General features: G+C 37.7%; 1 pseudogene; it reads right to left on the bottom strand.

Moving 5' to 3' along the window:
- Positions 1-3,184: 3,184 nt before the first annotated feature.
- LOC148210876 (uncharacterized) lies at positions 3,185-7,190 on the bottom strand (annotated as a pseudogene).
- Between the last annotated feature and the right edge of the window lie 6,427 nt (positions 7,191-13,617).

Genomic DNA, 13,617 nt, shown 5'->3' with positions numbered 1-13,617 from the left:
TGGAGATGTAAATGTTGCTTGAGAAGTTTGATATTTATGAGGCTAAGGAGGCTACAATGGCTCGTTTCTTAAAAGGACTTAAGAAGGAGATTGCTGAACGACTGGATCTTCAATTTTATGAGGATTTAGAAGGGATGGTGCAAATAGCCATAAAGATTGAGAAACATCTCCAAAGGAAGTCTACAAGGTATACTAAATCTAAACCAATTTCAAATATTCATTTATCTTTCGAGAAGGCTAGTTTACCTACTGAATCTAAGCCTATTGTTGAGGTAGAATGTGATAAAATTCAAAAAGACATAGTTTGTGACCTAGTGCCAATGTATGCTAATAGTGTTTTATTTAGTAGGCAACTAGATTGCAAAGAGTTGTTTGATTGTAATATTTCTACTATTGTAACACCGGCTTCTAAGGAAGCATATGATGTTGTGTGTGAGTTAGAGAAAAAGGCGCATGAGGTCGAGACAAAAGCATGTGAACTGTTTGAAAAAGAATCTTGTGTGAGAGAAAAACATGAGATTAGTCTACGGCCTAAAGAGAAAAATGAGAGAAAAGCCAAGAATGTAAGCTTGTTTGAAAAAGTTTGTGATTTCAACTATGTTTTATTTTCCAAACAAAACATTCTTGATCTTTTGTACAAAGGCGTTTGTTATCTAACGGGAGAGCTTAAACCATGTTGGGTTAGTGTTTCCCTTGAGTTTTTACAGGAGGCTAGAACACTCATTGAGAAGATTGAACCAAAGAATGCTTCCAAAGTACACAATGACAGCCAACATGTGGTTCACAAGTCTGAAGCATCTCATGAGAAGCAAAAGTCCAAATTTGTTTCTAAATTCATTCATGGCAAGAAGCATACAATGTTCAAACCGGCTTATTGGGTTTGGAGACACTATTGGAAGGCTCAATTTTCTGATGGAAAGAGGTGAAAGAGGAACCCATGTAGATATATACATTTGACTTTTGATGATTTTAAGAGTGCTCTACACGGTGAGTTTAATGAAGATTACATATTCAATGTTGTTGATTTCCGTCCATTTGATGTAGGAGATCCTTTTGATTCGAGGACGAATCCTTTTGAAGAAGGGGAGGATGATATGAACCAAAGTGTTTTAGTGCTTAAATATTTAAAGGAAGATGTTAGAGAATCTTATGTCCAAGTTGACAACAAATCGGAGTTGCATTAAATGCACTCTAGTTTCATTTATGGCCAACTCAAGTTGCATTCATGGAAGTCAAAGTTGAACTCAAGTTGCATTCAATGAACTTTTAAGTACATCTCAAGCTTCATTTATTGCAAGTCATCTATCAATTAATGGAACTACACTTCAAACTACTTCAAGTGAAGCTTCATTAACAATTGGGAGGTTACAAAGACTTTGAAGGGTGACTAAGACTTCAATTCTCGGATTTAAACCTCTTTTTGTTATATTTTCAGTTTTAAACATTTCATTTATGTGTTTTAAGTTACATTTTAGCTAGTGGGTGTTATGGACATCATGTAATTGGGAGTTACAACATTTCAAATGTCTTTAGATTACTTTTAGGGTTGTTTTGGAGGCTATAAATACCCTAGTTTGTTCCCATTGAAATGGAGATTTTATGTTGAATGAAAGTTGTTATTTTGCTTCAAAGCCTAGAGCTTGTTTTTCTTTGCAATTCTTGAGTGTGAGATTTGCATGCAAGAGTCATTCAAGTAGCCTTGATCAAGCTATCTTGTGGAGTGGTTAATCTTGAGTTTAGAAACAAGTTTTCTCTACTCTTGATATTGATCATCAAGGTAAATTCGTTCTAACTTCTTCCTTGGGTTGAAATCATCTTGATTTGGGGATTTTAGCATTTGTGATCTAGGGGTTTTCATAACCATAAGGGTTCTTAGATCCAATTGGCTATTGTTTTCTTATCAGCTGGGCCGGTCAAACGTTGACCTTGGATCGAGCTTGGATCGGCTTGGGCTGGGCCTGGGTCGGCCTTTAGGCCTCGGGCCTGATGATGAGGCTGACTCTCATAGTTCGTTCTCTATTTTGCAGGTCTATTAACACTCTACCCATGGACAGGAAAGGCCTTCCAAAATAATTGGGATTTCCTTATCAGCTTCATAGTCTAATATGATGAAGTCAGTTGGGAAGATGAATTTATCCATCTGCACTAAAACATCTTCTATCTTACCTTCAGTGTGCGTGATTGATCTGTCAGCTAGTTGTAGCGTCACCATAGTTGGCTTTGCTTCTCCAATCCCTAATTTCTGGTATACTGAGAGGAGCATAAGGTTTATGATTGCATTTAAATCACTTAGCGCATGACCCACGTTTTTGCCTCCTATTGACACAGGAATAGTGAAGCTCCCTGGATCACCCATTTTCTGAGGGAGTTTTCCTATCAAAATGGTGTTGCATTCTTTTGTAAGCGCTACTATTTCAAATTCCCTAATCTTCTTTTCTTTGCCATTATGTCTTTAAGAAATTTAATGTAGTTGGGCATCTGTTTCAGTGCTTCCACCAAGAGTATGTTGATATGGAGCTGTTTCAGCACCTCTAAAAATTGATCAAACTGTAGATCTTGATTTTTCTTTTATACTCTTTGAGGGTATGTAGGTGGTGCCCTGTTTTCCACTAGAACTTTCACCTTTTTCTGTACTGGTGTTTCCATTGAGACCTCTTCAATTGTTTTGGCTTTTGCAGCTCTTTTCCCTATATTCGTCTCAGGTTCAATTTTCCTTCCCATTTCCTGCTATGCAACCAGCTCTCTTGTTGCCTTCCCATTTTCTGTACTGGTGCTTCGATGATGTTGCAGCATCATTCACTATGGTCTCATTAATAGGTATATTTTATGCAATACTCTCAATCAACTTCTCTGCTGGAAGCTCCTCTTGCTGCTTCTCCGTATCCTTTTGCATCAGAGAATGATAGGGGTGTGGTAATGCTTTGCCACATCGAAGAGTCAATGCTAGACATTGCTCTTTCCCTTATCTTTTAAGAATCTCAGTATCACTTAGCAAAGTGCCTTGTGGTCTCATTTTCAGTTCATTGGCCATTTGTCCCATTTGCACTTCCAGATTTCTTAGGGTGGTAGCCTGGCCTTGAATCATGGCATCATTTTTAGCCATATACTCTCTCATCAATGCTTCCATGGAATTGGAATTGGAAGAATTAGCTACCGGTCTTTGTTCCTTGCTGTTGATTAGGCATTAATAATCTTGGTTATTGAGTTGTTTTCTGCTCATAGTACCCTGCATTTTGATTTTCTTTAATTCCCTGGTTTCCTCCCAACTGAAATTTGGATGTTGCCTCCACCCTCGGTTATAAGTGTTTGAGTAGGGATTATTTCTGCTAGGGCTACCCAAATAGTATTTTGATGTTGAGTTCCCTGGGCAAGAGTCATACGAATGGTCACCTTCACAGTAAGAACAAGAGCTTGCCATTACCTTGCTTGATCTAGGGGTAGTGGATGATGCTATAACAACACTCATGTTCTTTACCATGTTGGTTAAGTTTGCGATTTGATCTTTTAGGGAAGCCATCTCATTAGTGCTAGCGGTCTCATAGTTGCCTCTGTCATTTAGAGCTCTTGAGTCTGACCAATTGTAATTATTGGAAGAGATTCTTTCCAATATGTCCACTGCTTCTGTGTAAGATTTAGACAATAGGGCTCCATTAGCAGATGCATCAACCACCATTCTCATTGCTTCGTTTAGTCTATTGTAAAATGTTTCTATTTGAATACACTTTGGCAAACCATGGTGTGGACATCTTCTGAGCAGCTCCTTAAACCTTTCCCATAACTCACTCACGGATTGTAATGCCCCGCGTTACTCAGGTTAGCTTGCCCCGAGTTCCGAGAAATTTTATAACAAAATAGATTTTATTTATGGATTTATTTATTTATTTCATTTTATTTTATTTTGTTCATCAGTGATCTTTATTTAATTTAAGTGTGGCATCTCGATTAGTGTGTATTGTTACAGATTTAGTGGTGAGTTAGTAGCGTGTAGTTATTTATCAAGTTATGGTTTAGTACGGATTCCGCTATGTGACACTTGTTTTGGACCATTGGGCCATTTACGAAATTAAATTATTGGTTTGTTTTACAAGGAGGGGTTGGGTAAGTGGGCCTTAAACAAAAGGAAAAGAACCCAAGCCCAAGGGAGTTAAAGTTTTAAAACAAAGAAAAACCTAGCCCTTATTCTTTTCTCTTCTCCTTCCTCCCTTTCCCTCTCTTGTTGGAGCCGCCGGCCACCCCCCCCCCCACTCGGGTTCTTCTTCTCCAGCGAGCAACCCCATTCAGGCGACGCGACGATCAGCGGCGACATTGGAGCAGCAGATGCAGCGTCGAGCTCGGGCAGCAGCAGGCGGCGTTGGGCAGAGCAGCAGCAGCGTCGGAGTAGCAGGCGGCATCGGGCAGCGCAGTAGCAGTGTCGGGCGTCGGGCAGCAGCAGGCGGTGGCGCGTGGTCTCGGGCAGCAGCAGGCGCGGCGGGACGGCGCGTGGTGGCTGTTCACGGTGTTTTCCCTCGATCCGACAACCTCCAACGACTCGAATAGCTTAGATCCGGGAAGTCCGGTAATTTTCTTTGACCCACCCTTGTTCGAAGTTAGATTTGGATTACCCACGCTGCCGTAAAAACGTGGACAGCAGTGTTTTGGGTGGTATCCGGTGATTAACTTCATCCGTTCGAAGCTCGATTTACGCTACCCAACCCTTTGCAAGCTAGATCTAATTTACCCACACCTACACGAAGTCGTTTTGCGGTAATGAGACCCGTTGAACCCTCTTAGAGTTGTTTTCGAAGGCTGAACAGTATATTTATGTTGCTGTTTTTTTTCTGTTTTTGTGCGTAGGTGTGAGTTCGACGTAAACTTAAGGACGTGGTTGTGTAAGTAGCACCAGGGGGCGAGTGCGTGCGTTATTTAGCGTTAACGGAATGGTTTTGATGCTGTTTTTCTTGCTAAAATAATTTAATTGAGCATGTAGGGATTGTTAGTTTTGATTTGTGAATTTCTAGTGATCTTGTTGCCGTCTTTCTATTATTGAACACTTTTGAGAAAACATGCTTCTTGTTCTTATTGTTGTAGGTGACTAGTAGGTTCTGAATTGTTGTAGTTAGAAGTAACTGGCTCACGACGTTTTGCAAATATGATGTAAATGAAATGCTCGCGTTGTTAAACTGATAATTTAGTTTATATTGTTCTAGTTGTGAGCTGTTGGGTGTATTTTGTTTATTACGAGGAAAAGCATGCTTGTAAACTGTGCAGTGAATTAGAATGTGGGAAATTTACCTGTAGGTGGTCATGGGAGGGTTAGTGAAGTGGTGAAGGGTGAAGGGTAAAGGGACGGGTGATAGTCCGTTAACTATGGGTGTTCTGACCTGAAAATGCATATAAATCGCTTGGAGGTTCAAAACCTTGAGTAGTGGCCTTGGGAATAAATGACAAGGCCGAACGTCAAATTTCTGTAAATGAGTATTGGGGTCTTGGGGATAAATGTCAAGACCAATACGCTGGGAAGTCATCGGTACCTTGGGGATAAACGGCAAGGACCGGTGCACAGTTCAGGCCTTGGGAATAAATGGCAAGGCCGAACGTCAAGTTTCTGTAGAGGAGTATTGAGGCCTTGGGGATAAATGTCAAGGGTCAATGCGACTCGAGGAGTTAGGCTTGAGGGATTAAAGTAGAGTGGTGCTTGCGAAGTAGTGGTGCTAGGCCTTGGGAATAAATGGCAAGGTCGAACATCAAGTACTGTAAAAGGAGGGGGTGCGGTATCTTGGGAATAAATGTCAAGAGTCGTCATGCCTCGAGAAGTTAAGCGGGGAGTAACACAGGGGGGTGTAGAGGAAGGTTTAGTACTATGAGACAAGGGCTAGTGAATCGTGGGTTGTAGTCTTGGTAGTTCCGACGCATGGTTGTTGTATGTAAATGTCAAGTTATTGTTCGCTATCTCTCGCTGTCTATTTAATTGCGTTGCTATCGTTTTATTCTATATGCCGTGACTGTGAGCATGATTTTTGTGCTAGTTAGGAAGTGCTACTTACGGAGTACCTTACGTACTCACCCCCCTTTTTACCCTTATATGTTTTCAGGTGTGAACAGGGTCGACCGCGGTGATGACGTGGAGAGGGCTTGACCGAGGAGGGATCACTAGCCTAGTTAGTGAGGATAGAGGGAAGGGTCGTTTGGTACGAGTAGCATTGGGATTTATGTTATTGCTAGGTGTAGACCGAGGAGAAATTTTGTATTCTTTAGAAATACTATATTTGTTATGGATGTTGCTGGTAAACGCGTCACTGTTGTCGTTGGATTTTAGGTGTACGGTTGTTTTATTTATTTAAGAAATTTAGCCACTGAGGCGGATATGAGATGTTTTTGTTTTTAAATTGCCCACGGAGGGCGAAGTCCTGACAGTTTATAACATTTATATTTCTGGTAGAACGTATGGGAGTCGAAGCTTTATTTCATTTAAATTATTTCCCAGGGAGTTGCTTATCTCGTGTTTAGAGTTAAGGCTAGCCAGGTGAATTATTTAGCGTTGTCTAAGATGATATATAACATCCTGGGGCGTTATACGGATTCTCCTCCTTTTTGCTGGAAGTTGTTGATGTCTCCTCTGAATTTGACATTCTTACTTGGTAGGAAGAATTTTATCAGAAATTTATCTCCAAGGTCATTCAAGAGGTAATGGATTCTGCTCGCATAGATTTCAACCAGTCTCTTGCCTTGTCCCTCAATGAGTAACGGAACAATTTCAGCCTCAGTGCTTCTTTTGAAACTCCTTACATCTTAAAGGAATCACTCACTTTAAGGAAGTATCTTAAATGGAGATGTGGGCCTTCAGACGGATTTCCAAAGAATTGACCCACTATTTGAAGCATTTGGAACATAACGGGTTTCATCTCAAACCTTTCTGCTTCTATCTTTGGATCTGCTATAACTGGATGAAAATCGCGTAGTGCTGGAGCAGCGTAGGCTCTGATAGCTCTGTCTCCATCATCTTCCAATAGAATGGTGTTAAGAGGGGGAGCAACTGCTGGTTCAGCCACTCTTCCTCCATTGTTTCCTTCAACTACTAGATTGGGGAGTCTTGGTGGTTGGTCCATTGGGTTAGGTTCTGCTTGATGTCTATGTTGCTCTCTTCTTCTACGATGGAATGTGCGCTCAATCTCGTTGTTAAGCAGGTACTCCAACCCTTGCAAATCGTGCATCCACCTTCAAAATCTACCACACAGTAATTAAGAGAAATCCTTCTAGCACAGATTTTCTTAAGAAAAAATATGAGGTGTAAAACGAAATCCATCCCTGGCAACGGCACCAAAAACTTTTTGGTTTGATTTATGTCCCCTTGTGCAAGTGTACACAATCGATGTAGTAAGTGATAAAAAGAGATCGTATCCACAGGGATTCATGGATAAACACTTCAATAATCACTTAAGGTGTGTGTGTGTGTGGGGGGGGGTGGGGGGGGGGGGGGGTTTAAACAAGCAAAGTATTTATAACAAATAGGAAAACTAAAATAAATCAACCCAAACAATATACCAATAAACTACTGTTAAAATGAATTAAAGACAGATGACAGCAAATTGTCTTAGGAAAATGCGCAAATATTAACTGAAATACTGATATTAAAATGAGTAAGGGGGAAGCGGCTAAATGACTCTTGTGGACTTAAACAAACGATGTTATAACATAAACGATGCTAGAGCATTGGCCAAACAGAAATGGAATCTTCCCAGATTTTCTACTGTTAACATTCATAGACTAACAATAACAGAATATATGCACAATTTTCATGACCAAGCTAGGTGATGCTTATCCCTAAGTCACCACAAGCTAAACTCAAGTAGACTCTAGCTCGAGATGAAGTATTTCGCTTCCTATTACGATTTTCCAAAAGTTAACAAGAAGGTATTTCAACATGGTGATCAATCATATTGAAAATAAATTTATAAAACAACTTCTACTAAATGTTCTTCACCATTTAAAAACAGTAACAAAGTCTACAGCCAAAATGGTTCACAACAACCTCCCTCTCACAAATTAGATTAGTTACGCAAAGCCATACAAGAAAATCAAATCAAAACTAGAATGAAAATAAAACAAAGAGATTCAAAGATGAAGAGAAGGAGCTGAAGGTTTCAGCTCAAAGCGAAATCCTCTTGTTCTCTATTTCAGCAGCAGATTTCTGGGTTTCTTTTTCCTCTTCCATGAGCAGCTGGAGAGGTTTTCTTGGAGGGTGGGATGGATGATTCCAAAATGGAGTGGGGAAGAATGTTGGAGGCTGCCTTAAAGGGGTACTTTTATACCCATCCTTAATTTTAGGGCAATATAAAGGATAAAGTGGGCCCCAACTCTAAATTCCAGATATTTCTCCGAGTTACTATGGTAAATCCCGTTGAGCAGTCCTTTCACTGTCAGTTTGTCATTTTCTACTGCTTTCTAAATCTGGATCTGATATTGTAGCATCATTAAAGATGTAGCAAAATACACCAAAATTAGCTCAATGCAATTGACAATACTAAAATGTAGAAAGCTAGTATTTATGATCTTTTTAGCACAAACTCAGTGAATAAGGGTGCAAGTGATACTATCTTTAGCTAATTTATATCAATATTATACTCAAATAACTCTCTATTTGGAGAGTTATCACCCCTTCCATAAGAAAGAACGCAGAATCCGCTCAAAATCATGAACAACCCGAGCTGGAAGAATAAACACACTGGCCAAATAGACCTGAAAATTCTACAGAACCAACTGAATAAGCTACAACCGGCTAGCAAAAGAAAGCATTGAGATGCTTGTTCTTGGATTTAGATTGAAGTTTTATCCTCTGATTCTTTCTCTCGAACTTGATGTGAAAATTGAGATGCTTGTTCTTGGATTTAGATCAAGGTTTTATATTCTTCGAACGTATTCAAGTTCTCAAAGTCTTGAAATTGGTCTTCGGGTCTTCAGGGAGTTTTATGTTTGATATATGAATGCTCTCAACTCTGAAAATTCTGACCCTTGAAAATGAATGAGACCTCCTCTATTTATAGAAGTTTCTACAGGTTTAGTGGGCTTTTGGGATTTTGGACTGAACATATGGATTGAGCTCCATTTGGGTTACGAGCCCAATTTAATTTCAAAAGATTTGGGCTAGGGTGATTTCGACCCAGCCCAATTCTTTAAGTATCAATCCACCTGGTTTTATGGTAATTTGGGTTTTTGACCAAAATACAATCTAATTGATTTGTGAAATAAATTGATTACGTGCCCAATTAAACCAATTAAATTAAATCTAGGGGCCCAATGAAAGACATGTGACATTATTAAATTGTCAATTTGTCTTTAATTTTAATTTAGGGTTAATTTATAATTAATCTCTAAATAAAATAAATAATGATGTGGCCATTTATGATTGACCTAAAATTTATGGTTCTACAAATGCCTCATTTTCGAAATTTATGCCAAACATAATTGTGGCTGAATTTCAAAAATATTGTGCAATAAAAAAGATGAATTTAAGTTATAATTTTGAATCTTGTTTTAATCGTGGACCAAGATATCGTTGTAGGTCTAATTGACAATAAATTTGCACAACTGAGACATCTAAAATTTAAATTATCTTCATAAGTTTTTTTTAACTTTGAATATAATTTAAAAGTCACAATATGATTCAAATTCAAATTTGCGATGAATTTGAAAATTTGGAATTTATCCAACTTTAAATTGAACGTTGGATTATAGTTCAAATTTGAATTTTGGCTCTAATTCGAAAACATGGAATTTTTCCAACTTAATTCAAAAAGTCAGAATATAATTCAAATTCAAATTTGGGATAAATTCGAAATTTTTGAATTTATCCAACTTTAAATTAAGATGGATTGTGGTTGAAATTTGAATTTTAGATCAAATTCAAAAATATGAAATTTATCCGACCTAATTTAAAAGTCGGAATATAATTTGAATTTAAATTTCGGATGCATTCGAAATTTTTTTGAATTTATCCAACTTTAAATTGAACGTTGGATTATGGTTCAAATTTGAATTTTGTATCAAATTTGAAAATATGAAATTTATCAAACCTAATTAAAAGTTGGAATATAATTCGAATTCAAATTTAGGATGAATTCGAAATTTTTGAATTTATCCAACTTTAAATTAAATGTTGGATTATGGTTCAAATTTTGAATTTTGGATCAAATTAAAAAAATATGGAATTTATCCAACCTAATTTAAAAAGTCGGAATATAATTCAAATTCAAATTTGAGATGAATTTGAAAAAAGGGATTTAAATTTGATATCCAATCAAATTTAAAATTTAAATTTGAATGAAGAATCATACTTGATTGGGAGCTGATTTGAGTTAAAATCTCACCAAATTTCAATTTCGAATTTGAATAAGAATCTTATTCGAATTGGGATTTGATTTGGGTCAAATTTAAATTAAGAATCCAATCAAGTTTCCAACTTGAATTTGAATAAGGAATCACATTCGGATTGGGTTTGAATTTCGATTATTCTTCTAGTTTAAACCCCAAGTCCTTGCCTATAAATTGAGCCTTCAGCTGCATCGTAGAAGCATATCATAATCGAGCGAAAAGGTTAGCTTCAAAGTTTCTTCCTTTTATTTTCTTAAATTCTTGGCTTTTTGTATTCATACTCTTCCTTTCTTCATAAAACTTTGTATTATCATCGAGGTTACTATCTTCTGTTCGCCCATCTCATTTGCATCGGCAAAGAGTAAGAAATCTCCCTTTTACCATTTCTACTGCATGATTTTTTTTTTTCAAATCTTCAATAAACACTTGCCTTCTCTTAACCCCTCCCTGTTGCATGTCGGAGAGTGTTTTCATTTTTTTTTATATAACACCTCCCTGTTGCATGGCAGGGTGGGTTTTCAATTTTTTTTTATAAACAACCTTTCTGCTGCGTCAGAGATGGTTTTAATAATTTTTTAATCTTTTTTTATGTTTTTTTATTTTCCTTTTTCTGGAAGAAAATTATTATTACTATATTATGCTATATTAATACTTTTAAACATACTAAATAAGAAAAAAGAAAATTTATAACTTCGTGAACATGCCTGTATTATTTGATTTGCAAATATGGTGCCCCCATTTGATGAAATTGCTTTATGTAAAGGTCAACACTTAGATTTTGTGATAGAATCTATAGACCAATCCAAAATTTAGTAGTTGAGTCTTGAAATCATTCTTCTCTTTACAGTGGCGTCACTCTTACTTCGGCCAATCACTTATTTATTTGTGATCCTAGTGGTGATGGTCACCTTCATTTATCTTTCGGTGATGTCATTGCTGAGTAGGTTAACGCCTTTTCGATCGGTTAAGGTGTTCCTATAACAGCAGTGCTTACCTCCATTTGTGACATCTTTGCTAAGTAGGTTAACGCCTTTTTTGTCGGTTAAGGTGTTCCTATACTAGCAGTAGTCATGCCCATATACTAGCAATGCTCACGTCCATTTGTCTTGCAGCGACGTCTTTGCTGAGTAGGTTAACACATTTTCGATCGGTTAAGATGTTCCTATACCAGCAGTAGTCATTGTTATCTATCTTGCAGTGACATATTTGCTAGATAGGTTAACATATTTTCGATCGGTTGAGGTGTTCCTATAATAGCAGTGGTCACACCCCTATACTAGTAATGATCATGTCCATCTGCCTTGCAACGACATCTTTGTTGAGTAGGTTAACACCTTTTGGATCAGTTGAGGTGTTTCTATACCAGCAGTAGTCATTGTTATTTATCTAGCAGTGACATATTTGTTAGATAGATTGACACCTTTTCGATTGGTTTAGGTGTTCTTATAACAACAGTGGTCATTTTTATCTATCTTATAGTAACATCTTTACTAGATAGGTTAACACCTTTTCAATCGGTTAAGGAGTTCCTATAATAGCAATTGTCACTTTTATCCGTCTTGTAGTGACATCTTTGCTGGATAGGTTAACACTCTTTCGATTGGTTGAGGTGTTCCTATACCAACAGTAGTCACTTTTATTTGTCTCATAGTGACATTACTTCCTATTTTCTTTAGTAAAATATATACATATATTCTACAACCATAATTTTTTTTTTTTTTTTTTGCAGCATCATGGTATATTTTTCATAACACCCTTATCCCAAGAAGAGGTGTTTGGTTATTTTAAAGGACAAGCACCAACCGCTGAGTTCATCAAGGCTCTACATTAAAGCTCCATTGAGAATTCTTTTATATTCCTTATTATTGGGAATGGTTAGAAGTCACGGTCACCCGAAATAAGGATATACTGCAGTCTAATCGATTGTTGGATGTTGTGTTGGCTTCTTTGTACACCTATGATCATAACAACGATAAAATTCGAGCATTTTGTGAAGCTTGGTGTCCTTTCACTAATACTCTTCATACTTCATCTAGAGAGTTATCCATCTCTTTGTGAAATATATGGAGATTAGGGGGACTTCCCATCAAAGACTGGTGTGATGATGAGGTTATTCCAAGTTGCTCGGAATTATTAACGTCATCTACTCAAAAGGAAGGAAATCTACCAAAGAGTTGAGAGTATCTTTTTGTTGTTTATCACCATGTCGCATCTAAAGATGGTGTTGGTTTACGAGCCTCTGTCAAGTTGTGGATCTCTTTCTGGTTTAAAGGAGATTGAAAATATGCACAGTCGCCTCTTCGAAGGGCATAGAAAACTTCTCGACCTCATTCAACCCATAATCTGTATGGGACTCCTTTAGATGGTCGGTGAAAGAAATTGAGTTATTTGACCAGCTGGGCATAGAAGATGAATGGAGGGGAAAAACGTATTTAGCTGCCTTCCTATCTTGTTGGTTATGCATATTCGTCTCTCACAGTAAGAATTCTCTCGTTCTTCCAGAAGTTTTTAAAACTGCTAGTTACATGGCTGAAGGTATTTCATTTATCCTTGTCATTCCTGTTTTGGTCAACATTTATCATGGGCTTGGCCAGATCCACAGTGTGTCAACTTCAGCTGGGAACTCAGGTGCTTGCTTCCCCATACATTATGTTCATGGTTGGCTTGCTCATTATTTTCACACATTACAAAACTCCCATGCCAGTTAAAGGTTCGATGATGGTTGATTATTCTAGAGAAGGTGAAGCTAAATACTTCAAGGTTGCTGGTCGTGACATATGTATATCATGACATTCAACTCTTCAATCCAGAAATAGAGATGAAGATCTGAAAGGTAATGATAAACTTTCATTTCGAGATTGGTCACTCTTCTCAAGCCAAGGTCATGCTTCATATCATAACGAGATTCAAGTTCAATGGTCATTGAGGCTTATAGTCCTTATCAGTTTGGTCGACAATTCAGGTTTTATCAAGATATACCGAAGGATCTAGGCAAAGAGGTTCCTCCAATCAACTAGGATAATGTGTTACGTTATTAGAGGCTTTGAATTATAACTAGAAAATCATCCCAAGTACACCGCCCTGCACGTTCGCTTAACCCAGATAGCCAAGTTACTCCTCAATTCAAGGATTGATGGCTAGCAAAAATGGAGATTATCTCGAAAAGAACATACACAAGTTGATAGGTAGCGTCACTTCTTCTTCCAACCCCAAAGTTTCCAAGAAGGTTGGTGATGATAATGGAGGGAAAAGAATTCATCTGTTAGAGAT

Source organism: Momordica charantia (genome assembly GCF_013281855.1).
Source record: "Momordica charantia cultivar OHB3-1 chromosome 6 unlocalized genomic scaffold, Mcharantia_2.0 BLBB01000006.1, whole genome shotgun sequence".
NCBI classification, from domain to species: Eukaryota; Viridiplantae; Streptophyta; class Magnoliopsida; order Cucurbitales; family Cucurbitaceae; genus Momordica; species Momordica charantia.
Note: the sequence above shows the minus strand (reverse complement) of the source record. Positions and strands in the feature narration are given on the sequence as shown.